This window comes from Equus przewalskii, chromosome 6 (assembly GCF_037783145.1).
Source record: "Equus przewalskii isolate Varuska chromosome 6, EquPr2, whole genome shotgun sequence".
In the NCBI taxonomy this organism is placed as follows: domain Eukaryota; kingdom Metazoa; phylum Chordata; class Mammalia; order Perissodactyla; family Equidae; genus Equus; species Equus przewalskii.
In genome coordinates, this window is record NC_091836.1 from 82,696,832 (window position 1) to 82,718,147 (window position 21,316).

The window sequence follows — 21,316 nt, forward strand, 5'->3', positions numbered from 1 at the left end:
CTGAGGTATCACAAAGAGAGTAGCTGCAGAAGCAGTCACCTCCCCTGGAGATGGGGGAACAGAAGGAAGACGTCAGGGTCTTAGAAGCTTGCAGAAGGGACCTGCAGAGCTGGCACTCAGCTCTTGAGGGAGGAGGCGGGCGTAAGCAAATGGTGCTCCGAGTTTGGAGTCTGGAGAAGAGGCACCTAGGAGTTGGGATTCTGACCCCGAGGAGAAGGTGCCGGTGGCTGGTGCTGCATTCCTGAGCAGGCTCCAGGAGGTTGGTTCTAAGAGGTTGGAAGGACAGCAAACCGGAAGCACCTGCCCTGCTGGAACCAGCGGCTGCTGCCAGGGTGGAGAATGTTGCTGGGGCAACGCTCATAGGAACGGGAAGCAAACAAAAGAGAAAGTCTCTATCCTTCCTCCAACCCTTCAGCTCCCTGTGGCATCCTGATAGGCAGGGCCTAAAAGGAGCCAGCTGGCAAAGGAAAAATGTCATTTGCAGAGGCTCAGCCCCAGCATCAGAAAGCAGAGCAGGGAGGAGGGGAAAATTGAGCCGAGAAACAATGGTTTAACAACTAGCACCCCAGCATGTGCCAGGAGCTCCGTAAGTATTCTCAAATATGAGATTTCCTCTGGTCCTCATGTCACCCCTGCAATTAAGGAACTCTTGCCCTAGTTCATGGATGAGGAAGTGGAGGCCCAGAGAGAGTATGTAATAACAGTGGCGCTAGAATGAAAACATATTTCTCTGTTCATGTTCACTGCTTCTTCCACTACGTCTGCTGAAGTTGAGCTTTCTTCTGGATGACAAGGGGGGTGGCTTTCTTATTTCTGAGGGGGGCTGCGATGAGGGAAGATAAGAGGGAAGAAAGGAAAGAGCCACGGAAATGGCATAAGGCTACGCCACATGTAATACAATTCTTCCCTGTAACCCATGCCCAAATCTTTAAAAAATTCTACCCGACTCACAAACATCTGGAGTAAACGGATTTCTTATGGAAACTGTTAAACAGACTTGGAGAGGAACAAGGACAGCATCTGGAGATGCAGCACAAGAGTAAGAGAGGGTAAAGCCTTTGGCAGCAGAAATCTTCGGAAGTTTCATGACTTCTCTAGGCTGTGCAATTGGTCTCTATCTTCAGACTTTGGAGGCTCTATTTGATGTTTCGATCATAACGATTTTACAGACAGAGAAGTTGAAGCTGAGAAAGGATAGGTCACGTGATGTAGCTAACAAGTTGTTCATCTTGGATGTGAACTCTGTTCTGATTCCAAAAATACTTCCTCTCCAAAAGAGAATGGAGAGCGAGGTCACAATTTATTACATACCTGGAAATATGCTAATTGATTATTTTGTTTAATCCTCACAATTTCATGAGGCAGCTACCATTACACCTATTTTACAGATGAAAAACTGAGGCTGAGACAGGCTAAATGCCTCATTCACAGCCAGCAGGAAGTGGAGCTGGAATCCCCGCCTGACTCTATTGGGCTCCAAATCCTGTGCCTTCACCCAGCGCTTCTCAAACTCCAGCATGCCTGAGAATCACCCAGGGATCCTGTTACATGCAGATTTATGCTCAGTAGATCTGGGGTGGGGCTTGAGATGCTGCGTTTCTTTCTTTCTTTCTTTTCTTTTTTAAAGATTGGCACCTGAGCTAACAACTGTTGCCAATCTTCTTTTTTTTCTTTTCCTGCTTTTTCTCCCCAAATCCCCCAAGTACATAGTTGTATATTTTAGTTGTGGGTCCTTCTAGTTTTGGCATGTGGGACACTGCCTCACTGTGGCCTAATGAGCGATGCCATGTCCGAGTCCAGGATCCGAACCTGCGAAACCCTGGGCCGCTGAAGGGGAGGGTGCAAACTTATCCACTCGGCCACGGGGCCGGCCCCTAGATGCTGCATTTCTAGTACATGCCCAGTGCTGCTGCTGCTGCTCGTCCCTGAAGCTCACTTTGAGCAGCAAGCCTCCTCCTGATGACATCACACTGCCTCCCTAGCCTCCAAGCCCACTTGGTCGTCTTCACGTTGGGTCAGCACCGACACCCCAGGGGCCTCTTGGTCAAGCTCAGTTGTGATACGACACTCAGAGCACGTCCTTCTTCCTCTTTCCTTCCTCTGAAATTCTTCATAGTAAAATAAGAAACCAAACGATCTATCATCTGGCAGGTCATTAAGGAAAACATGATTTTTGCCCCCATGTGACTCCATTCAATTAATGAAGCTGTCATTAAAGCTCATGAATATGTCGAGAAAATTAGTTTCAGGTGTTGGATTGTTTTGGCGCTAAAATTATTTCTATATTTTTAATGAGGAATATTTGCAATATCATCACCTTACTTTCCCATCAGGGGCTTACAGCTCAGGATGCCTAAGAAGTCTGGCATATTGGGGGTCAACGGGTTGTTTCCAGGAAGCAATTAACAACAGCTTATTGTTGTCTCTTTCTGGTACCAAGAGGCTGCCCATTGAGGATGTTTCCAGAGCCGTAGCATTCTTGGGGGAAAGAGAAGCAAATGTAGGTATGAAAAGTGCTGACAACTTCATAAAGGGACCCAAAGAGTGCTAATCAGGGATCTCCCACTGACGTTGTTTTCCCATAAAATGGAAAGCCTTAAGGCAGATTCATTTTTCCTCTCTAACATAGACCATTTATTTTGTAAATTCTGGTTAAAAGAAACGTTTTAATCCAAGAGGTAAATGGGGGTGAATTAATATTTTAAAATAAAAACTGACATGTTTTCCCTCTGCAGTCCCACCTCTTTTCATTTCCTAACTTATTTCAAACTAAACCTCAGCATTCCCAGCTCTCATTGTCGGGTTGTTGTGGCAGAAATGCAAAGAGAATCAAAATAAATCTTTTTTTTTTTATTTTTTGGCTTTGGAGCTTTAAAACTGAACCAGGACTTTAACAATAAGTTTGGAAAAATACATAATAGGATAAGTTTGCTTGCTCTCCACACAGGGGAGCTAAAAGCGTCTGGGCTGGACCGTTGACAGAATTCAATGAAGTGACAGCTCAGGAGACAAAGTTCTCCGCTGGTGGGGCTCTGAGAAAGGGTCTTGTTTTGTTCCCCCATCCATGGGCTGAGACCCTAGGAGAGGAGGGGAGAGGGAAACAATCGAAACTGAGATAATAGTCCTGCTTGGTATTGGGTGTGTTCTCCACTATGAGAAGTTTCTGGGGATATCTTATGTGTCTTTTCAAATATCACTTTCTATTCTCCATGTTTTGTGTGTCAAGTAGTTGGTCATTTTTACTGTTGAATAACATGCTATGGTATGAATATGCTCTAATTTCTTTATCCATTCACTTGTGGGTGGACCTTTGGGTTGTTTCCAGTTTTTGCTATTACGAAGAAAGCTGATACGAATATTCATGTACAGCTCTTTTTCAAATAAACTTTCTAATTTTGGAATAGTTTCAGATTTACAGAAAAATTGCACGGATAATACCGAGAGTTCCTATATATCCCACAACCAGTTTCCCCTATTGTTAACTTCTTACATTAGTATCATGCATTTGTCACAATTAATGAACCAATATTGACACATTATTATCAACTACAGTTCACGCTTTATTCAGATTTCCTTCATTTTCACCTAGTGTCCTTTTACTGTTCCACCATCCCATCCAGGACGCCATATACATGAAGTTGTCACATCTCCTTAGTCTCTTCTTGGCTTTGACAGTTTCTCAGACTTACCTTGTTTTTCATGAGTTTGACAGTTTTGAGGGGTACTGGGCAGATATTTTGGGGGATGTACCTTTATTGGGATGTGTCTGATGTTTTTCTCACGATTAGACTAGGGTTATGGGTTTTGGAGAAGAAGATCATAGAGATAAAGTGCTCATCACACAGATCAAACATACATACTAGCAACGTGTGTTGGATTTTTTCAATATTTTTTCTGCATCTTTTGAGATCATCATAATTTCTCCCACATGTTTTGTTAATGTGGTGGATTATGTTAATTGATTTTCAAATATTAAATCAACCTTGAATTCCTGAGGTAAACCCCACTTAGTCATAATGTATTATCCTTTTTACATATTCCTGGATATAATTTGCTAATATTTAGTTGAGGATTTTGTGTCTATGTTTATGAGTTATATTGTTATTATATTTTCTTACAATATCTTTGTTGGTTTTCTTATCAGAGCAATGCTTTCCTCATAAAATAAGTTGAGAAATGTTCTCTTCTATTTTCTGAAAGAATTTGTAAGATTGATATCATGTCTTCCTTAAACGTTTGATAGAATTTACCAGTGAAGCTTCTGTACTTGAGATTTTCTTTGTTAGAAGGTTTTTAATTAAAAATTCTATTTCCTTAATAGATATATGGGCATTCAGATTTATTTCTTCTTGAGTCGGTTTTAATATGTGTGTTTTCAAGTAATTTGTCCATTTCATCTAAGCTATCAAATTTATTGGTGTAAATGTGTTCATAATATTTTCTTATTATGTTCTGAATGTCCGTATGATCTCTACTGATGTCCCTACTTTCATTTTTTATATTAGCAATTGAATTTTCTTTCTGTCTCTTTCCCTTTCCTTCTTAGCAGAGATTTATCAGTTTTGATAATATTTCAAAGAATCAACTTTTGGCTTTGTTAATTTTTCCTGATGTTGGTTTTCTATTTCATTTATTTCTGCGTTTACCTTTCTTATTTCTTTCCTTCCTCTTCTTTTGTGTTTACTTTGTATTTTTTTTCCCTTAGCTTCTTAGGTGAAAATTCTGATTTTTTATTTGAAGCGGGTTTTTTTTCTACTTTAGTCATTAAAGCTATAAATTTCACTCTAAGCACTGTTGTTGCTGCTTCCCACACATTTTAATACGTTGTGTTTTCATTATCACTCATTTGAAACATAGCCCAATTTCTCTTGTGATTTCTTCTGTGACCCATGGATTGTTTAGTAGTATGTTATTTAATTTCCAGATATTTGGGGAGATTTTATAGATAGTTTATTGTTGCTGATTTCTATTCACTTGTGACCATAGATTGTATTCTACAAAATTTCACTCTTTTCAAATTTATTGTGAATCATTTTTTGGTCTTGCTATGTGACTTTGCCATTTGTTCTGCAAAAAAGATGGAATATATTTTGCCACCCTTGATTTTCGAGTTGACTATGTGACTTGCTTCAGCCGATAGAATGAGGTGGAAGTGATGGTATGCTAGTTTCAAGCCTAGGTACAAGAGGCCTTGTATATTTCCTATTGGTTTCTGGAGATTTTGCCAACCCCGTGGAAAGAGCATGCCAGGGCTAGCCTGCTGGCTTGGGGGAGGATGAGAAACACAAGGAGTAGGTGTAGCCTTAATCAGCCAAAGTCTAGTTGATCTCCAGATATATGATCAAAAATAAATAATTGCTGTTTTAAGCCACTGAGAGTTTTGAACAGTTTGTTGTACAACAAGAGCAAACTGATACAGCCACTCTCGATGACGGGAGTTTGAATGGATGCTCAAGGGTGAGCTGCTGGTCTGTACTCATTCCAGTAGGCTTCCCTGCTCTTTTGGGCTGAAGCACTGCCTGGTCTCTGTCACCTCCCTTCCAGCTGCTGCCATTACTTTACTTCTCTTAGAATATTGAAAATGGATATCAATTAGGGCATCCACTTGATGAGAGTGTTCATGGAGTTGTCCTGACACAAGCCCTATTGAAAAAGCTCAAGCATCCTGGGTGCCACATCTGGCCAGAGAGCGCACAAGTGTTGGAGAAGGGGTAGCACAACTGGGACTGTGGGGCAGAATCTGACCAGTCTCAGTTCTCTGTGAGGATTGCCCAGGGCTATGTAGAGTGTACAGTTAGAAACCTCTGCTAGCATGCAACACCTTATATTGTCCCCCAACATTCACTCAGGCTTTGGGACACCACTAACTTCAGGAGCTTATTCCCTTCCAATGTTCAAACTTGACTACCTCCAATCTGCCAAGGATGAGGCTTCTGGGACTGACTCTGCATTCAATCAGTGTCCCTACATCTTTTCTGGCATTTCCATTTTGGTAGGCAGGAAGGGGGACAGCAACCCCTTTTAGTTTTCCACCTAGCCTGGCACTGCAAGCTCCAACTTTTTCCGAGTTTATGATGATGTCTGTTTGTGTGTGTGTGCGTGCCATGTGTAAATATTCGTGTGTCTATGCACACACAAGTATACATACATACTCTTTCTCCATGCCTCTTGATAGATAGATCGAAGTATATACACACATGCATATAGATGTACGTATGCATACACAAGTATGTAAGCACATATATGCCACGTATATACATCCCACTTATATTTATTCATGCCCTATTTATTAGTCTGCTATCGTTTTTCACCTGTGTGAAATCTGGAAGAGGTAGTCTGGCTCACTCTCAACTTTGTGGGGCCTGAGGCAAGAGTAAACATGAAGGCTTACTTACCACACGACTAAATATTTAAAAGCTATAAATCCAGGCAGTAAACTGTTAAACAAAATATGTCCTATCCTCCTACCTTGACAGTTATATCTTCACAATAACCTGGAAGGCGAGGTTCAAATTTAGAACTCTCACATCCCTCAGAATTCTGTACCAAAAGTGGTGGTATGGAAAAAACTAGCCCCTAGCCTTTGGCCTGTTTTTATCTTTCCACCCCTGGCTAGTGCACATGCTAGCTCATGCATTCAAGCATCATTTATAACCTCTGCAAAGAGCCACCCTTGGCCACACTTTGGGCCTAGGCATAAGCATTTTCATAGCACAGTCCATCTTTGGAAGAAAGGAAAGGGGAAGAGGCCTGTGCAGGCCAGGAAGGTGGTTTCAGGGACATTTGGGCAGGGAATTCCAGGGTCCTAGACACCCAGGTTTGTTGTCTAGAAGGGGTAGGGGTAAGACTCCAAGTAGACATAGCTCCTTGGCCCTATAAACATTTCAACCTGTGGGGAAGTGCATAGCCAGCAAAGGAGGATATATACATATAATGCTAACAGTGCTTCACTGAGGTATAAATCCTCCTTGGTCATGTGCATTATCCTAATATGCCAGCTGCAAATCTGTTCTTTAGAATTTTTGTGTAGATATTTGTAAGTAAGATTGACTTATTTTCTTTTGGATACTACTTATTAGGTTTTGGTATTAAGCTTATGCTTGATTTATAAAATAATTTGCAAAACTTTCCACTTAAATATTCTGGAACAGTTTGGATAATTTAGGTAGGATTATATGTTCCTTGATGGTTAGGTTAGTTAGATCTTGCCTGTAAGCAACCAAGGTCTAACATTCTTTTTTATTTTTACTGTGTAGAGTGGTAGACCTATGAAAAAGCTTGCCAGTGTATTGTGTGGTTGTTAGTGTGTTCAGATTTTTCTTAAATCAATTTTGGTAATTTATATCGTACTGGAAAAATCATCTATTTCATCTAGCTTTGAAAATTTCTTGACAACATTTTACATTATATTTTATAATTATTCTTACTATTTTCACAACTATCGTTATATATTCTTTCTCATTCCTGATGTATGTATTTGTCCTGCATTTTTTCTTAGTCAAACTTGCCAGCGTATTGGGCTTATCTATCACTTCTGCTGGAATTCTGTTTGTGATTCATTATTTTCAGCATTTTATCTTTATTAATTCTGTCATATTTCTTTGAGTTTATTTTGTTTTGTTCTAATCTTTTAAATTGAATGCTTGGCTTTTTATGTCCAAATTTTCAAATGCAAATACCAAGGAAAGAGCAGGTGCAGGAGTGTAAATAGGAAATGAAGCCAAGGGTCAAAAGGAGGATGGGATGTCAGGTGGAGGGGAGGGGTGGGCACCACGGGGGAGGGGCTGGGAGTGTTATGACAAGCAGCATGGAATGTGGGAGGCTTGGTTGTCAGGGTGGCATGTTAGGAAACATTGCCATCAGGGCACCCTGCCTCCTCAGCTCTGCATCCAGTCCTGGCTCCATGTGGGCCCTGAGCACATCATGAAGAGCTTGCCCAACACCCAAGAGAAACCCAGACCTACCATGTCTACTACATTTTTGATCCAAGATTTTCGTTTCACAGCCCCCAAAAGAATTCAGTAGGGAAAAACATAAGGTGGCCAATTTTTATTTTGTCAAGTAAGGCTATTAAATATACAGATACACCTTTTTATTAGCACAGTGATGAAACCAGATTTAGGATATTTGAACAGACAAAAATAATAAGGTCAAAATCACAGAATAACAGTTTTATTTAATTTGCAATGTAGTTTGCAGAATGCTAGCTCTAGCATCACAAAGCAGAGTAGAGAAGGGTGAGTTTAAGCTGAATAACAACAGCTTCGTGACCAGCTCACTTGCTGGGCGTGGGGGAAACGGCGAGCCCTACTTGCTTTAAGTGAAAGTCCTCAGATTTTGTACTTTAGGAGTATGCATGCAATGGAGTTTGAAGACCTACCACAGGGACCATGACTCAATTTTGTTATCCCGAGCCTTGAAAATTAAGGTGAACCCACAGTGCCAAGCACCCAGCAGTAACAATGTCAGTCCTCTCAGGAAGAAGACATGGTCGTGTATGCCACACATTATTCCTACAAGCAATTTTGTAAAGACAGCATCCTGGACTGGCTCAAAACTAACCAGGAACACAAGGAGACAAAACAATGAGAACAAAAACCGTCAGAGGCAGAACCAATAGGGCTTCATATATTAGAATGATCAGATATAGACTTTAAAATAGTGGTGATTACAATGTGCATGGGGATAAAATACAAAGTCTAGAACTTTAGCAGAGAAATAAAGCCTACTAAAAAATACCAAATGAATATCTTAGATATCAAAACCAAAGTTAAAGATTCAATGAATGGGTTTAACAGCTAATGAGAGAATTAATACTTGAGAAGACAGATTGAGAGAAAGCATCCAGACCGAAACACAGAGAGGCAGAAGTAGGAAAAACACAGAGTAGAAGATAAGAGACAAAAGGATATAGGAATAACCCTATAGTTGTAATGTTTATGTGATTGACATTCCAGTAGGCAGAAGAGCGAGGGAGGAAGGGAAGGAGAGAGAGACAGAGAGACAGGGAGAATAGGAAAGAAACAATATTTGAAGAGACAGTGGCTGAGAAATTTCAAAACTGATGAGAGATATGACTCCAGTGTTTTAAGATTCTCTATAAATGTCTGGCAAGATCAATAAATAGAATTCCACATCTAAGCACATCATATAAAGATGCTGAAAACCGAAGACAAAGAGATAATCTTAAAATCAGGACCAGAACAAAGATATGTTACTTTCAAGACACAACAATTAGTGGAATAAGAACTTCAAAGGGCTAAAAGAAAATAACTGAAACTTAAAATTTTATAACCATCAAACACATCCTTCAAGAACAAATATGAAATAAACACATTTTTGGACTGATATAAATGGAGAAAATTCATAACTAGTAGACCTGAACTAGAAAAAATATTAAATTATGTAACTTAAATTAAGTAAGGAGAAATACAGAGCAATAAAAATGAGTAAACATTTATTTATTAAATAAATAAAGTAAATACAAATATTTACTGTACAAAACTTTAAAATATTTACTGTGTAAAACTATTTAAAATATTTACTGTATAGCATTGTTTAAATTAGATTTATAAATAAATTATATGATGAAAAGCATGTAAGTCAGAAGGAGGTAAATAGAGTCGAAATGTTGTAAGATTCTTACATTGTCCAAAAGGAAGGTAAGAATACCAATTAATATTAGATTTGATCAGTATACAAAAATCAGCTGCATTTCTACACACTAACAATGAAGTGGCAGAAAGAGAAATTAAGAATATAATCCCATTTACAGTTGCAACAAAAAGAATAAAATACCTAGGAATAAATTTAACAAAGAAGTGAAAGACCTGTACACTGAAAACTATAAAACATTGTAGAAAGAAATTGAAGAAGACACAAAGAAATGGAAAGATATTCCATGCTCTTGGACTGGAAGAATTAACATCGTTAAAATGTCCATATTTCCTAAAGCAATCTACAGATTCAGTGCAATCCCTATCAAAGTTCCAATGACATTTTTCACAGAAATAGAATAAAGAGTCCTAAAATTTATATGGAACAACAAAAGACCCTGAAGAACCAAAGGAATCCTGAGAAAAAAGAACAAAGCTGGAGGTATCACACTCCCTGATTTCAAAATATACCACAAAGCTACTGTAATCAGCACAGCATGGTACTGGCACAAAAACAGACACACAGATCAACGGAACAGAATCGAGAGCCCAGAAATAAACCCACATGTCTATGGACAGCTAATTTTTGACAAGGGAGCCAAGAAGATACAATGGAGAAAGGAGAGGCTCTTCAATAAATGGTGTTGGGAAAATTGGACAGCCACAAGCAAAAGAATGAAAGTAGACCATGACCTTATACCATGCACAAAAATCAACTCAAAATGGCTTAAAGACTTGAATGTAAGACTTGAAGCCATACAACTTCTAGAAGAAAACACAGGCAAGTACGCTCTTTGACATGGGTCTTAGCAGCATATTTTCAACTACCATGTCTGACTAGGGAAACAGTAGTAAAAAAATAAACAAATCAGACTACATCAAACTAAAAAGCTTCTGCACAGCAAAGGAAATCATCAACAAAGTGAAAAGACAACTTAACAATTGGGAAAAGATATTTTCAAATCATTTATCTGATAACGGGTTAATATCCAAAATATATAAAGAACTCATACAGCTCAACAACAAAAAAACTAACAACCCAGTTAAGAAATGGGCAAAAGATCTTCACAGACATTTCTCCAAAGAAAAGGCATGTGAAAAGGTGTTCAGCATCACTAATTATTAGGGAAATGCAAATCAAAACTAGGAGATATCACCTCATGCCCATCAGAATGGCTATAATTAACAAGACAAGAAATAACAAGTGTTAGAGAGGATGTGGAGAAAAGGGAACTCTCGTACACTGACGGTGGGAGTGCAACCTGGTGCAGCCACTGTGGGAAGAATATGGAGATTCATCAAAAACTTAATAGAACTACCACATGATCCAGCTATTCCACTGCTGAGTACTTATCCAAGGAACATGAAAACATAAATGAGTAAAGATATATGCACCCCTCTGTTCTTTGTGGCATTATTCACAACAGCCAAGACTTGGAAACAACCTAAGTGCCCTTCAAGGGACTAATGGATAAAGAAGATGTGGTATACATACATAATGGACTACTACTCACCCGTAAAAAAGATGCCAATTTGTGACAACATGGATGAACCTTGAGGGTATTATGCTAAGTGAAATAAGTTGGAGGGAGAAAGTCAAATACTGTATGATGTCACTCACAAATAGAAGATAAAAACAACAGCAAACAAACACATAGAGACAGAGATTAGACTGGTGGTTACCAGAGGGGAAGGAGGGAGGGAGGAGGGTGAAAGGGTTAGTTAGGTACGTGTGTGGTGATGGATGGTAATCAGTCTTTGGGTGGTGACCATGATGTAAACTACACAGAAATCAAAATACGATGATGTACACCTGAAATTTATAAAGTGTTATAAACCAATGTTATTTTAATAAAAAATAAATAAAATTAAAAGAATATTAGATTTGATAAGTTGATAAACCATCGTGTAATCTCTAGGGTACTACTAAAAGAATTATAAAGCAGCATTTGGCTTTGCAGTTAATGGAAAGGAAAAATTGAACAATTAAAAAATTTCAAGAAAAAGTAGGAAAAGAGAAAAAAGGAAGATAGAATGTGGGGCATAAAGAGAAAACAAATAGTAAAGTGGTAAATTAAAACCCCCATGTATGGGTAATTATAATAAAGCAAATGGACTAAATATTCTGATTAAAAATCAAAGATTACTAGACGATTAAAAACTCAATCCATGCTTTAGATGAGGCAGACATAAAACATAAGGAAACAGAACAAAAAGAAAGGATTGAAAAAAGACATGTCATGCAGATACTCATCAAAGAAAGCTGATGTATATTCTGAATATGAGCTTTTTGTGCATTCTGTGTGTTCTAAACCAATTCTTCTCTCTCTCTTCCTCTCTCTCTGTAAATCAATAAGAAAGAGACAAACAATCCAACAGAAAAATGAGCAAGAGAGTTGAACAGGTACTTCACAAGAGCATATCCTAAATGACCAATAAATACATGAACATGTGCATAATCTCAGTAGTAATCAGGAAAGTGCAAAATCAAGCCACAATCGGATGCCACTGTCTGTCACAATGGCTAAAATTAAAAAGATGAATGATAGCAAATTTTGCCAAAGATGTGGATCAATAGGAATTTGTATGCATTGTTTGTAGGAGCAGAAATTGATAGAACCATTTTGAAAAACTGTTTGGCATTAGCAATTAAATACAGAGATATGTATACCTAAGAACCGGCAGTTTCACTCCTCGGATCTGCCTGGATTCGTTTCCTAGGGTTGCCACATCAGAGTTCCACAAACTCGGTGACTTAAAACAACAGAAATTGATTCTCTCACACTGGAGCCTAGAAGTCGGAAACCAAGGTGCTGGCAGGGAAGCTCTAGGAGAGGCACCTCCTTGCCTCTTCCAGGGTCTGGTTTCAAGCATTCCTCGGCGTGTGGCAGCAGGACTCCAATTTCTGCCTCCCTCTTCACATGGCCGTCTTCCCTCTGTGCGTGTCTGTGTCCAGCGGTCCTGCTTGTAATGACATCTGTCGTATTTGATCCCGGGCTCACCCTAATCCAGTATGACCACATTTTAACTCACTACATCTGCAAAGACCCTATTTCCAATTAAGGTCACGTTCCCAGTAGCAGGGGTTAGGTTTTCAGCAAATCTTTTCAGGGGACAAATTCAACCCACAATGATACCCAACAGAAATACATGCACATGTGTACTTTGAGACATGTGCAAGGATATACATAACAGCGTTATTCGTCATAACCCCAAACTGGAAACATTTCTTATATTATTAGTAAATTGTGGTGGTATAGTCATACAATAAAATACTATATGATATCTGAAATGAATAAATTATAGCTATGCACAACAACATGTGTCTCACAAACATAATCTTGTTAAGAAGCTAGACATGGAAGAATACAGACTGTATTAATCCATTCATTAAAAGTTAAAAAAAAAAAGCCTAGCTATATTTTACTATTTGGGGATACATACGTAGATGGTTAGACTAAAAAGAAGTTCAAGAAAATAATTTCCGTGAAAGTCAGGATGGTGGTTACCCTTGGAGGAAGGGAAAGGGTTGCAGTGGGGGAGGGGCATGAGAGGGGCTCCTGGGTGTTGGCGTTTTCTATTTCTGGATCTGTTTGCTGGTTACAAAGTGTTTACTTTGTGATAAATCACTGGGTCATATACCTTTATTTTGTTTACTTTTCTGTATTTGTGTTTTATTTCTCACATGTACATGTACACACATTTAAAAAAAATTTATTGAGTTTATGATAGTTTACAACATTGTGAAATTTCAGTTGTACGTTATTGTTTGTCAGTCGTGTTGTAGGTGCAACCCTTCACCCTTTGTGCCCTCCCCCCACCCCGCCTTTCCCCTGGTAACCACTAATCTGTTCTCTTTGTCTATATGTTTAACTTCCACATGTGAGTGGAGTGATACAGAGATTGTCTTTCTCTATCTGTCTTATTTCACTTAACATAATTCCCTCAAGGTCCAACCATGTTGTTGTGAATGGGACGATTGTATTCTTTTTTATGGCTGAGTAGTATTCCATTGTCTATATATACCATTTCCTCTTTATCCAATCATCAGTTGATGAGGACTTAGGTTGCTTCCACATCTTGGCTATTGTAAATAATGCTGCAATGAACATAGGGGTGCATGGGACTTTGGGAATTGCTGATTTCAAGTTCTTTGGATAGATACCCAGTAGTGGGATGGCTGGGTCATATGGTAGTTCTATTTTTAATTTTTTTGAGAAATCTCTGTACTGTTTTCCATAGTGGCTGCACCAGTTTGCATTCCCACCAGCAGTGTATGAGGGTTCCTTTTTCTCCACAGCCTCTCCAACATTTATTACTTTTTGTTTTGGTTATTTTTGCCATTCTGACAGGTGTAAGGTGATATCTTAGTGTAGTTTTGATTTGTGTTTCCCTGATGATCAGCGATGATGAGCATCTTTTCATGTGCCTATTGGCCATCCGTATATCTTCTTTGGAGGAATGTCTGTTCATGTCTCCTGCCCATTTTTTGATTGGGTTGTTTGATTTTTTGTTGTTGAGTTGTGTGAATTCTTCGTATTATGGAGATTAACCCTTTGTCAGATATATGACTTGCAAATATTTTTTCGCAATTGTGGGTTGTTTTTTTGTTTCAATCCCGTTTTCTCTTGCCTTGAAGAAGCTCTTTAGTCTGATGAAGTCCCATTTGTTTATTCTTTCTATTGTTTCCCTTGTCTGAGAAGACATGGTGTCTGCAAAGATCCTTTTAATACTGATGTCAAAGAGTGTACTGCCTATATTTTCTTCCAGAAGCCTTATGGTTTCGGGTCTTATCTTTTGGTCTTTGATCCATTTTGAGTTTATTTTTGTGGGTGGTGAAAAAGAATGGTCACTTTTCATTCTTTTATAAGTGGCTTTCCAGTTTTCCCAGCACCATTTGTTGAAAAGACTTTCTTTTCTCCATTGTAGGCCCTCAGCTCCTTTGTCGAAGATTAGCTGTCCATAGATGTGTGGTTTTATTTCTAGGCTTCCAATTCTGTTCCATTGATCTGTGCACCTGTTTTTGTACCAGTACCATGCTGTTTTGATCACTGTAGCTTTGGAGTATGCTTTGAAGTCAGGGATTGTGATGCTTCCAGCTTTGTTCTTTTTTCTCAGGATTGCTTTAGCAATTCGGGGTCTTTTGTTGTCCCATAGGAATTTTAGGATCCTTTGTTCTATTTCTGTAAAGAATGTCATTGGGATTCTGATTGGGATTGCGTTGAATCTGTAGATTGCTTTAGGTAGTATGGACATTTTAACTATGTTTATTCTTCCAATCCATGTACATGGAATGTCTTTCCATTTCTTTATGTTGTCATCAATTTCTTTCAGGAAAGTCTTGTAGTTTTCGTTGTATAGGTCTTTCACTTCCTTAGTTAAATTCACCCCAAGATATCTTATTCTTTTTGTTGCAATTGTGAATGGTAACACAAACATTTTTTTAAAAAAAGAAAGAAAAGAGTGAGTCTAGAAGGTTAGTGGGTTTGAGGCCATCTGGGTTACAGTTATAATCAAACAAGCCAAACCAAAGCAAGTATAATTAAGTTTAGTAGAAACTACATATTGTTCTCAATTCTGTCTACTAACCTGGATGGATGTGGCCCTGCCTCCAATGTCTCCTGAACACAGTTTCAAAAATGTTAATTTATTCAATACTACGTTTTTGAGACCCCGCAATGTGCTGGACACTGTGATGTGCCTTTCCTCTGTGTTGTGTTTTTATGGAGTTTGGAGGAAATATAGACGATTTTGGTTTGAATAGCTACTAATCTCAAATTTCTGCACAGAAAGAATCTCTTTCCCTTCCGCCATCCCCACCTTTACCTGCGCTCGAGTTGGAATGATTAAAACTTGCGAAATACTCTGTATTAAAGCAGATAGGAAGCACATATCCAAAAAATATCATAGCCAGCTGAGATCAGGGTGAGAAAGGCTATTGAAAATCGGCGGCAGCCTGAGTTGAGGAGTTGATGTGCATGTTCTCTCAATATTTAAGTTTAGATAAAGATTCTAAATCTTACTGCTTGAAAACTATCCCAAAACCCAAAGTGCCAGCCCCACTGGCCCCTGCTTTCTTTAAGAATCCAGGTCATCAAATCTCAACAATGACAGCTACAAAGCACGTGAGACTAAAAGGAAACTTAGGAAGACATTTACTGTTTCTTAAACTTTTCTTTTAATTATCTTCCATGCCTGGCTGGAAATTCATTACATATGATGTTGCTGTCTTATTTAATTGTGTGTTTGGGACTAATGCATCTGTAGAATATGCCACAAGTAAATTTCCAGGAGTCTGGTTTGCCCAACCTTAAGTAAATCCATGTTCAGGTAGTGATGCGCCAAGACTCCAATCAGCTTGTCTTCAAAGCCTCTCTCTCTTTTGAGAAGCCATGAGCTTCTGGAGGTGGAGACCATGTTTCCTTCTCTCACCAATGCATACTCATTACCCAGCACAGTGTTAGGCAGGCAGTACACACTGAATACTTGTTGAGTTGTTGACTGAGAAAAGGAAGGCACAAATACTTGACAAAACATGTTTTCCTAGAATAGGCAATGATATTTCAGAGTGGTTCCATTTAACTTGTATTTAAACCAAAAAAAAAAAAAAAAAGGAAAAGGCCCTGACTTTTGGACTTTCATTCATGCAATCAACGAATTTTTATTGAACACCTATGTAGACCTTAGGAATATATAGTACTTTGGATGATAAGAGCTAGAGGAAAATAAAGAAAAGTAATAGAAGTGTTGGGGGTAATTTTAAATAGAGTGATCAAGGAAGGGCTCACTGAGGTGATATTTGAGTAAAGATCTGAAGGAGGTGAGGGAGTGAGGCATGTGCTATATCTGGCAGAATAGCGTTTTAGGCAAAGAGAATAACACGTGCAATGGCCCCGAGGCAGAGAATCCTGGGAGAATTCAAGAAAAAGCAAAGAGCTCAGTGTAGCTGCAGCAAAGTGAAAAGAGGAGAATGGTAGGAGGTGAGGTCAGAGAGGTAACTGATCCAGACCGTGCAGGGCCTCATAAGCCATTGGTTTTTGATTCTGAGCAAAAGATTGACAAGATCTAACTTGCTTTTTAAGAGGATCACTTTGATGGCTTTATTGGGAATAGACGTGAGGATCAAGAGCAGGAACATATGGCACCAGAGCTAGCCTATGGAAAATTCTACATCAGATACATACAATTGTAAGCAGAGGATTCGGTTTTCACTGAGGCCAAGTCAAAATAGTGGTTCTCTCCTTTCAGGACTATATTCGACGATAGAGTAGATACAACTATAATTACACAATATTTCTTTTTTGATGAAAATATGTATTAGCAATGCATGAATATACTACTGTAACTGAAATTTGGAAAGATGTTTTGGAATGTTTAAAATGAGGGAGAAATTATAGAATACTGTTTTGAATGTTTTTGAAGGATACCATTTGTCATCTTTAAATGTATTTTTTAAAGAACTGAGAGAAGATTTGGATAAAAATCAATGGAATATGAAACAGAGACAATAAAAATGAACAATGAAATCAATAGAAATTATTTTGATACTGAGAAGTGAATTGTAACAGATTTTTCAGATTGTACCTAAAGCAGTAATTCATGAAGAGAAAGAGAGAAATTTAAAATGGAAGTTATAAACTTGATAATTCAGTTAACTTTGATAATCCAATTAATGAAGAGAAGTGATTAAACATATTGCTAATTTAGCAAAAATATTGACATTAATGAAGGTAATATAAAACTCAAAATATACTAACACAACAAGATGCCAACAAAAACTGGCCTAAAGAGTGTTACCAATTCAAAAAGTATTTAGGTTCAATCATAGAACAGAAAAGCTTGAAATGTTCTGAAATCTTACAGTTCATACATGAAAGAAACTTGAGGGAAGTTTCCCCAAATTTGAAAGCAATTCTAAAAATTTACATGACATTACCAACAACAAGTTGTGAAACTGAAAGAAACTTTTCTGAAATATCAATATTAAAAATCTACTTTTCACCAGCCATGCCGGAGGAAAGACTCAATTGTCTTTTTATTTTTGGTGTAGAAAATGAAGAGTTGGTCAATGGGTTTGTACCCAAAAAATGGTAGGAAAAAGCAGTCAAGTAGTTAATTAATCAAAGTATTATATTACGTTTCTGGATTTTGTGATGTTCCTGGCTTTTGTTGCCTTTTTAAAATTTGGATCCAGTTGTGATTTTTTTCTCATTTTTGTTAAATTAATTAAACAAGGAGGCAGTTATACTGAGATGGTTCTAATGAGGTGGTGGCCTGCATAGCAAACCGATATCTAATGCCTCAAGTTTACAAAATCGAAAACTTGACAACCAATCAGAAACAGCCAACTAGGCTTTAAGCTAGAGCCAATCAAATCATTTCTTTCCTTTGCTGCCGGCCCCTTCTCCGTGTCTCTCCTCTAGCTCCTGACAGCAGAATGCTTCTAATCACTCCCAGTTTGGCGTGGCCTGATTTGAATTGATTTTTGCTGAAATTAACTCAAAATTTTTAATACGCTTCAGTTTATCCTTTAATATTCTAAATAAATATTTACCTTATGCGTACTTCTTACTGCACTTTTTTTTTTTAAAAAAAAGAGGGACTCCCAAATTGTATGAGCTTCAGTTCCCCAAAATCTAGATTCACCCCGATCAACAGGTTGATTTCTGTGTGTTATAAGATTGAGAAAACAATTGGATGTCCATAGTGATAAGGAGAGACAGTTATACAAATTTAGAGTTCAGGGTAGAGGTTCAAGTTGGAGAAATACATTTGTGAGCAGTGTGCTGTCCATATTCCTGTGTATGGTTTTTCCACACCACCAAGCGATTAACTTGATTCTCCACAAACACTGTCCGGGTGTCCCACAAATTTAACTCAGTTCTGACACTACCTGGAGATAGCGTCCGATTCCACAGTTTAAGGGCTCAGTCCCACAAGACTGACCCCCTCCCACTTCAGATGCCAATCTGTAAAGAGCATACAAAATGGAAGAACTCATGCTAAGGACTTGGCACAGGAAAATGGAGTTATGGGCATAACTGGCAATGCCCAAAACCACAGAGACACGCAGAGATAACCAGATGGTGTGACTGCAGACCTGGATAAGATTTGGAAGCAGCATGAAAGGAAGGGATGATGGCACACCAAGGCCAGCGAGCCATACCTGAGAGAGGAGGACACACTGTTCGTTACCTTGCTGATTTCTGTGCCGCTCCCTGTCCCCTTCAGCTGGACTGATGTCCTGTTCTGACTCATTGGATCATACCAAGGACTTTGTGGACTCTGGTTGGTAACTCCTTGCATATTGAGTGCTGTATTTGGTGTTAATTGATACGTTCTTGTGATACTTGTGTGATTCAATGTGTGATGTTTCATTGAGTCTTTATTAAGAGATGCCAGGTTGTTATTCCTGGACCTCAGTCATTTGTGAGGAGATCCTTTGAATTTACCCTAATAAATTCTGGCCTTGTGGAAAAACACAAAGGTGAGTGGACAATCCATTATTAACCGTTCATAACACAATCACAGGTCCAGGTTGTTACCTGTGCTTCTGACCCACTGGCTGTAAATCAGAGGTCCCCTCAACCCCTCCTTGGGTTTGATTGATTAGCTGAAGCGGCTCACAGAACTCAGGAAATCAGTTTACTGACTAGATTACTGGTTTATTACAAACCATATTAAAGGATACAAATGAACAGCCAGATGAAGAGATAAATAAGGTAAGGTCCCGAACGCAGGAGCTTCTGTCCCAGTGGCGCTTGGACCCTGGCACGGGAATGTGTTCTGGTTCACGACCTGGAAGCCTTCAAACACAGGGGTTGTTATGGAGGCTTCATTACATGGCCATGATTGATTAAATTTTGGGCCACTGGCAATCAATTCAACCTCTATGGCCACTCTTCTTCCTGGAGGTTGAGAGGGTAGAACTGAAAAGTTCCAACCCTCTAATCACTTGGTTGGTTCCCCTGGCAACCAGCCCCTCTTCCTCAGATGTTTTCGAAAAGCGGCTTTGTTAACATAACGAATGACACCTTTATAGCTCTCGTCATGTAGGAAATTCCAAGGGCTTTAGGAGCTCTGTGCCAGAAACTGGACAAAGACCAAATATATATGTTTTTTAATATAAATCACAGTATGACACATATCTAGATGGCATTTAAAGCCACAAGGGCCACATTATGACTTTTGTAGGCCCTAGGCAATTTTGCCTATGTGGGCCCCTTCCTCCATTAAAATAGATATATATAGTAACTGCATATATCAAGATGATTGCAACCTAGGCTGAATCTATTATTATCATATTCATTTTTTTCTTCTAACTTTAAAATAAATTAAGATATTTTCATGGGCCCCCGGAAGTATTGCATAATTGTTAAAGTAACTAGATTAGGCCCAAAATGGAGTCATTCATGCTAAGTTCCATGTCAGCAAACCAAAACTTTAATAAGGAAGGCCTAGGCCAACCAGTCAGTGCTTGCCTGCTCAGCGTAAGCTACCTGACCCGGCTTCAAGACTTCCCTTTGCTCCACAGAAGGAAAGTCACCAGCAAATGCCAGTATAACTTCCTTGCTCCTGCTCACTTTGGCCTACAAAAATCTTTTCACTTGCACAGCTCTTCAGAATCCTTTCTATCTGTTGGATTAGGTGCTGCCCAATTCATGAATCACTGAAGAAAAGCCAACTAGATCAGTAAATCGTCTGTGGAAAATTTTCTTTTAACATATTCAGGTTTGCATATGTCCTTCTCCGTCTGGCTTATTTTGCTTAACATCATACCCTCAAGGTCCATCCATGTTGTTGCAAATGGGACGATTTTGTCTTTTTTATGGCTGAGTAGTGTTCCATTGTATATATACACCACATCTTCTTTACCCAGTCATCAGTCGATGGGCACTTGTGTTGGCTCCACGTCTTGGCTATTGTGAATAATGCTGCAACGAACATAGGGATGTGTAAGTCTGTTTGCATTGTTGCTTTCAAGTTCTTTGGATAGATACCCAGTAGTGGGACAACTGGTTTGTATGGTATTTCTATTTTTAATTTTTTGAGAAATCTCCATTCTGTTTTCCATAGTGGCTGCACCAGTTTGCATTCCCACCAGCAGTGTATGAAGGTTCCCTTTTCTCCACATCCTCTCCAACATTTGTTATTTTTTGTCCTGGTGATTGCAGCCATTCTAATGGATGTGAGGTGGTATCTCAGTGTAGTTTTGATTTGCATTTCCCTGATAATTAGTGATGTTGAACATCTTTTCTTGTGCCTATTTTCCATCTGTATATCTTCTTTGGAAAAATGTCTGTTCATATCCTCTGCTTGTTTTTTGATTGGGTTGTTTGTTTCTTTGTTGTCGAGTTATGTGTGTTCTTTATATATTTTGGAGATTAACCCTTTGTCAGATATATGATTTACAAATATTTTTTCCCAGTTGATGGGTTGTCTTTTCCTTTTGTTCTTGGTTTCCTTTGCATTGCAGAAGCTCTTTAGTCTAATGAAGTCCCATTTGTTTATTTTTTCTTTTGTTTCCTTTGCCCGAGTAGTCATCGTATTTGAAAAGATCCTTCTAAGACTGATGTCAAGGTGTGTACTGCCTATATTTTCTTCTAGGAGTTTTATGGTTTCACATCTTACCTTCCAGTCTTTAATCATTTTGAGTTAAT

The 21,316-nt window shown here is 38.7% G+C and overlaps 1 long non-coding RNA gene across 2 annotated transcripts in view; it reads left to right on the forward strand.

The window, feature by feature from the left end:
* The first annotated feature begins 374 nt into the window (after positions 1 to 374).
* Positions 375 to 21,316, forward strand: part of LOC139084220 (uncharacterized) — a 42,455-nt gene continuing 21,513 nt past the window's right edge. The window contains exon 1 of one of the 2 annotated variants that reach the window (XR_011541629.1): positions 375 to 586. This is a non-coding gene — a long non-coding RNA (uncharacterized lncRNA). The remainder of the gene's footprint in view (positions 587 to 21,316) is intronic. The other variant, XR_011541630.1, reaches the window with a different exon arrangement.